This window comes from Cryptomeria japonica, chromosome 1 (assembly GCF_030272615.1).
Source record: "Cryptomeria japonica chromosome 1, Sugi_1.0, whole genome shotgun sequence".
Lineage (NCBI taxonomy): Eukaryota > Viridiplantae > Streptophyta > Pinopsida > Cupressales > Cupressaceae > Cryptomeria > Cryptomeria japonica.
In genome coordinates this window covers 379,256,798-379,264,527 of record NC_081405.1, presented here as the reverse complement: position 1 = coordinate 379,264,527, position 7,730 = coordinate 379,256,798, and positions in this window count along the sequence as shown.

Below are 7,730 nucleotides of genomic sequence, written 5' to 3'. Positions count from 1 at the left end.
TTGTACTTATATTTGTTAAATTAGGCACACAGACTAATTACAATGGAAATGAACAAACATGTCTTATGTGTTTTGATGATAGGCGAGTATGCTCTCACCTTTCTTAGGTGATCAGAAAGCTAGACTCATCATTTGCTTTCAATAGTTCATATCTTTAGTGGGCCTACCCTCCCGAGGAGCTAATAACTCTTAAAGCCTTTAAGGCCAGTGAGAGGGGAATGACTTAAGTGGGAACGACTAACGCCAAGTACTCCAGCCCACTATAAAATAAATGTGATTTGATGAAAATCAAGTCAACGATAGTGCTTGGGAATAGCTCTCCTCCATACCTTTAGGTATATCAAACCTTGGTTTTCAAGGCTGGGAGACCTCTTAATTGAGTTTATACCCCGACGCGCCAAATGGATCCCTTACTAGTTCCAAGTAAATTAGAAGCTACCCGGTTTAGCTCCAAACATTATTAAATTCTTAGTGCATGGAGGGGGAAGAATCTCTCCTTAAGATCCTCACCATATGTCCCTCTTGAGTGTATGTGCGAACTCCCCTTTTGAGACCTTATTTCTAGGCTCATAATGGGACTCCACTAGCTCTCGCAAAGGCAAAAACACGGGTACCCTTTAGGGGGTGACAAGGCTGTGTGAGTTGACATGGTACCAAGTTGTGGGCTAAGAACTAATAATGAAGCCAATCTCCTTAGGATAGATTGATTGATGTGTTTTCAATTGTTCAAAACCCGTGAAAACTTGGGCTTTCTTTAAAGCTTCTTGAACATACACTTTATGTGTCCTTTGGGACAAAAATACAATCTGAATTCTGTGTTTGTAAGTCAAGTCAAGATCTCATCCATTAAAATACAACAAACATTGAAAAATCAAACTTCAAATGGTCAAATTCACAAGTTTCATAGCAGATTAGCTCTTTTAGTCAAAATAGTCGCACCTACAGTCCAAACTTTAGCTCTATCGGTCCAAACAGTCACATTCACAGTCCAAAAATTAGCTCTTTCAATCTAAACAGTCGCACCTACGGTCTAGACAGTCGCATTCTTAGTCCAAACGTCAACTCTCTTGGTGTGAATGTCAAATTTCTCATATTTCAACATTAACTCTCCAAGGTTCAACACATTAGAGTTTCTGGTCTAAACAACAGAGTTCTTGGTCTAAACAACAGAGTTCTTAGTCTAAATAGTAGCTCTCTTGGTCTAAAGGTCAGCTCCCTTGGTCTAATCAACAACTCTTGTGAGTTGAATGTCAAATTTCTCATGTTGCAGCATTAGATCTGCTAGTTTGTGCTTGTTAGGTCTAAATATCCATTCTCTGAGTCTTAAAATCATAAAGTTGGATTAAAATTGCAATCTACTAAGTTCAAACACTTAATTTGCTAAGTCTGCACATCATTATTTGAACTTTAGAGTCACTGTATTGCAGAATAGCATTTTTGGTTTGTCTGTCAGTGTTTTTGGTCAATATAGCAACATTTCTGGTCTGTCTGTCAGCATTTCTAGTCAGTATAGCAGCGTTTCTGGTCTGTCTGTTAGCATTTTTGGTCAGTATAGCAGAGTTCCTGGTCATTTTGTCAGCGTTTATGGTAAACTACATCAAAATCAGAAAACAAAAACAACCCATTTCTCAAACAGTCAAACATAGAGACTAGGTCATATTCTTGGGTCATTCAATTAGGTTATATTCTATCAAAACAGATTCAAGAGCAAGACACACAAAGGTCTCAAGTATTCACCTCAAACAAGTTAAAGATCAAACACCTTAAAGTGCAACATCACATTTTCTTGATAAACTGATCATTCAAAAATAGTTTTTCATCAGGATCTATCATCCTTTAATCATGAAACTACAACGCTTTAATCAGAATAACCTCATTCTTTATCATAAGATATATCATTCTTATTGAACTTGGTCATATCAAAAATCACAAAATCTGCACTCCAAAACTAAGATCAAAAAACTTGCAAGCAAATACTTGAAAAGATCATTTCCTCAAACAATTGATCACTTATAATAATACATTACTCAAGATTTAAATCTCGCAAAACATTCAAAACATGTGTATGCCTGGTCTAACCAGGGCTCATAGATGAAAGATTGCAGAAACATAAATAGAAACGTTTGAAATAACTGAAGACTATAGAAACATGGAACACGAAGATGCAATACAAGTTGAAGAGGAAATAACAGAACAACATATCAGAGACATAAAAAAAGATCCTCAATTCGATAAATTTATGCAAAAAATATTGGAGGGAGAAAAAGAAAAATATTTCCTAATGTTAGCAAAATCTGGTGCTAAACTCCCCTAAGATTTTGATATGAACAAATTAACACAAAAGAGAAATGACCCCCCCCTTAATAATGAAAAATACCAGGATATTTTTGGTCTCAAACTCAATGACACGTCAATTCCTAGTAACACCAGAAACAATGAGGAAACTTACATTCCCACAAGGGATGAAGTAGAAATTCTAAATAACACTCAATCCAATGAGGATACAAGAAGGGGTAGAGATGATACCAAAAGAGATCAAGATCCTCCTAGAATGAAAAATCATGGTTATGCAAGAACAAATCATGTTGATAATCCTATCACAGCTCTCACACAAAAAATACAAACACTGCAAACACAAATTCAAGATATGCAAAGAGGAAATGTTAGAAGATACTCACTTCAAGAAATCCGTCCTTATCCATTCGAGAAAAACCTAAACATGAGACCATTTCCTATAGGTTTTGAAACCCCTAGATACGAAAAATATGATGGAAGCACTGACACCCAAGATCATATACAAGAATTTTGCACAATGAGTATGGAGTTGCACATGAGGATACCTACTTGATGAGATTATTTCCAAAAAGCTTAACTGGACTAGCTATGGAATGGTTCTCAAAACTTACACCTGGAATCAAATCATTTTCAGAGTTGGTGGATAAGTTTGTTTCACAATACTCTTACAACATCCAACATGAAGTAACAATGCTAGACCTATGTAACGCCAAACAAAAGAGTGGAGAACCTTTCATGACATTTTTACAATGATGGAGATGGTTAGCTTTGTGGTATCCTCGTACAATGCCAGAGTATGAAAAATGGACATATTCATCGACAACTTAAATGATCAAATGAGTTATTACTTAAAAATGCAAGGAAATCAAAGTTTTAGAAAAATGATTGATAATGGAATCAAAATGGAGGCCATGATAAAGAAAGGTGAGTTGAAAATATTCAAAGAAGGAGTTCACCCTCTTAACAACACTAACAACAACAATCACAATGATAAGCCAAAGTTTTGGAATAGAAATCGTAATGTTGTCAATGATGGGATGGTGGATAACAACAATGTGAAACCAAAACAACCAGTTTTTAATTTATCCAATCACTCAGCAGCAGCTCAACAAAACAACATTCACCAAAAAGCAACTATCAAAAATTTGTTTTGAAGACAATTTACAAACATTGGTGAACCTCTTGGATCCACATTAAAAATGATTATCGCAAACAAATTGATTACTTTACCACAAGAAAGAAACTTTGAACCCAAGGTAAAACCTGCTTGGTGGAATGACAACCATTATTGTGATTTCCATCGAAAAAAAGGACACTAAACAAATGCTTGTCAATGATTAAAACATGTCATCCAAGATTTGATTGATAACGGAATAATAACTGTGGATGGACATACAACAAACGAATCTCACATAGATTTCAAAACTCCGCTTCCTAACTATGAGAAGGGTGAATCATCAACAGGGAAAAATGGTAAAGGTAAAGCAAAGGTAAACTATGCTCATACATATGACAATGTGGTAAATGTGATCATGGTTAAAGAGAAACAACATCTAGAACCCGCTCATGTCATCACACAAAGCAAAGCCAAAGTGGTTTTGTCGGGTCCTACAACAAACATGTCATCCACTACAAAACAATACAATCTAGTGGATCAATTACAGAAAACACCCGCACAAATATCCATCTTAGAACTTTTAAAGCTTTCACCTGCACACAAAGAAATTTTAGAAAAAGAATTAATTGATACAATAGTATCCAAAGATCTTGATATAGATAAATTCCAAACCATGGTGGGACACCTCACAACCCCTCATTGCTTATCATTCACTGAAGAAGATGATATGTACTTGCAACATCCCCACAACGCTCCTTTGCATATTGAAGTCCTCATTCACAAAACATGAGTTAAACGTGTTCTAATAGACAGTGGAGCTGGCCTAAATATTTGTTCATTGAGTCTTGTTCATGCCTTAGGATATTCAGAAGATGCAGTTGATCCCCCAAAAAAGATCACCATAAAATCCTATGATGAAGAAGAATGTTCCTCCAAGGGAATTGTGACACTACCCATCAGAGTGGGACCTTTGCAGAAAGACATAGCATGCCAAGTTCTAGACTTGGACTTATCATATAATGTACTCCTGGGAAGACCATGGATACATGACTTGCAAGCTGTCCCATCAACATATCATCAGTGTGTCAAATTTCCCTACAATGGACAAGAAATCACAATCTCTGCAGATTCAAATCCATTTCAATACTGCAACAATCTAAAAATGGCTCAAGAAGTCATTGTTCCTCATAACAGCGAGGCATCGTCTTCGAACACACAATCCAAGGAACAATTATTTGCCTCTATTTTATCAAGTATGAAAAAAAAAATGCAGCCAAGAGATCGAGGGAACGAAGAATATTCAATATCACAATTACCACTCTCTCCTAAATCCTTTGGAAAACCATCAAACTCTAAACAACAACCAATTGTGAAACATCTTCCGATATTTGATGGAGAATTCATTAGTGCTGGAACCTTATTAGAGGAGACAAAAGACAAAGATGTGCTACAGTGGCTATACAAAGATGAAGAAGTTCAACAAAAGGTTAACAATGTCAGAATACCCACTGAAAAATATGGAAAAGGATTCAACATTTTTCAAAGGATTGGATACACTGGAACAGGTCCTATAGGAAAAAGAAAAGAAGGTATCTTAGAAACTATCCAACCTCATACTCAACAGACCACAAACAAAGCAGGCTTAGGGTTTGGACAAGTTACTCTACCAGAAGACACATTCTCTAATCAACACCAAGAGGAATACGAAAATAGACAAGAACAACTTGCAATTGAAAGGGAAGAAACATCTGCAAAGCAACAAGCACAAACAAACATGAAATGGAAAAAGAAGTAATCCTCAAATCAACAAGAGAAACAAACCAATGATACCTCCCAAGCAACATTAACTCTCAATTAAAACAAGCATGAACCTAGTACTAATCAAGGAGAGCTGATAGTAAAATTGATAGAACTCAATCTCAGTCCAGAAGAAGTTGAATATGAAAGAAGAAAAGATATATCAAGACAAACATAAGAAACACATCAAAAGCTATATGAACAAATTTGTAGATTGCAAGCTATAAGTGAGACAGATTCTGACGAATGGGAAATGGGATTCCTACCATTCTGAAGAATCAGCTGAAGAAAATTTCTTGTAAGAAGATGTAGGAGTCGATGTAGTTCACACGTATGCAGGGCAAATGTTGGAAACTAGTTCACTTGAATTAGAATCACATTCGACTGACTTGGACTTAATTGAGGACGATCAAGAACTTCTTGTGCGGGGTCATTCTAATGAGGGTACCATTCTAGACATTGACATACATATCGAAAACTTTAATAACTCAATCATGACCCTAAATACTATCGAAACATCTCAACCTGATGACCCCTTACCTCTAATCCACCCCGAACTTATAAATTGGGAAAATGAATGACATACTGCCATTGATACCTTTCCGAATGACCATTCCATATCCATATATCTTAATGCAATCAAACCCACAACAACTTCCAAGAGGAATTTCAACAACGCATTTTCCAGTCAAGTGGGTGCCAAATCTCCTAGTCGTAAAAAGGAAAATAAAGGAAACAATATCAGGTCTAATGTTGAAAACCATTTCTTGGCAACATTAGATCAGGACAAAGTAAAAAGAAAGGATGCATCTAATGGCGAAAAACCTCCTCGAGGCACCGGAAGATGGGAGATTTGACACTTTACCTGAGTACTATCAAGAAAGGTCATCAATTTTGATCGAACCAACAGAGGCAGTTAACATTGGGACAATAGAGCAACCAAAGATCCTACATCCAACAACTTCTCTGTCAGAAGAAGAAAGGAAACAATATATGGAATTCTTCAAACGACGACAAATCAATTTTGCCTGGTCATATGCAGACATGCTAGGATTGGATCCAGAGCTTATTATGTATCACTTAAATGTCAATCCAGGAGCCAAACCAGTCAAATAGAAATTAAGAAAGATGCATCCACATATCGCTCTCCTGGTCAAAGGAGAACTAAAGAAATTACTAGATGTAGGATTCATCAGACCTATAGCATATCCTCAATGGGTATCAAACATCGTTCCTATTTCAAAGCCTGACAAAAGCATCAGAGTATGCATAGACTTCAGAGATCTTAAAAATGCATGTCCAAAGGAAAACTTTCCTTTACCTAACATTGACATCATTGTAGATTTAACAGCTGGACACTCCATGTTCTCTCTCATGGATGGTTTCTCCAGATACAATCAGATTAAAATAGCACCTGAAGATCAAGAAAAGACAGCTTTCACATGTCCGTGGGGTACTTTCTGCTAGAACGTCATACCTTTTGGGCTAAAGAACATAAGTGCCACATATCAAAGAGATATGACAACAATATTCCATGACATGATGTATACATTCATGGAAGACTATGTGGATGACATCTTGGCCAAATCGTACAACAGAGAAGAACATATCAAGATACTGGAAAAGATCTTTGACCGGTTAGAATAGTACAAGCTACAACTAAATCCTAAGAAATGTGCTTTGGTGTCACTTCAGGCAAGCTATTGGGATGCATTGTTTCAGCTAGAGGTGTCGAAGTAGATCCAACTAAGGTCAAAGCAATCATGGAAATGGCATCTCCCAAGAATATAAGCCAACTCAGATCACTCCAAGGAAGACTCCAGTCAATCAGAAGATATGTGGCTCAACTAGCAGATAAATGTCAACCATTTACTCATCTATTGCATAAAAATGTTCATTTCAAATGGGACCATCAATGTGAAGATGCATTCAACAAGATCAAGGCATATCTCATGCAACCACCCCTTCTAATGTCACCAATTCTAGAAAAGATGTTATTGCTCTATGTATCGACCACTGAAGTATCATTAGGAGTTTTGCTCGCTCACCAGGATAATGAAGGAAAAGAGCGGGCCATCTACTACATCAACAGAACACTAGTAGGATACGAGCTCAACTATTCCCCAACAGAAAAGCCTGCTTGACGGTAGTATTTGCTTCTCAAAAATTAAGACACTATTTACTATCTCACTCCATCAAGTTGATAGCTAAAATCGATCCATTGAAGTATTTTCTCAGTAAGGCAACATTGACAGGATGACTAGCAAAATGGATCATGATTCTAAGTGAGTTTGATATTGAGTATGTAGACAAAAAAGTTATCAAGGGACAAGTCATTGCAGACCAACTAGCTGAGGCACCGCTTCAAGATGATCATCCTTTGCAAATTGAATTTCCCGATGATGATATCCTAATAGTCACCACAAAAACCTGTCAATTATACTTTGATGGTTCATATACACAACATGGATCAGGAGCAGGCATTCTATTCATCACACCACAAGGTCAAACAATTTCAAAA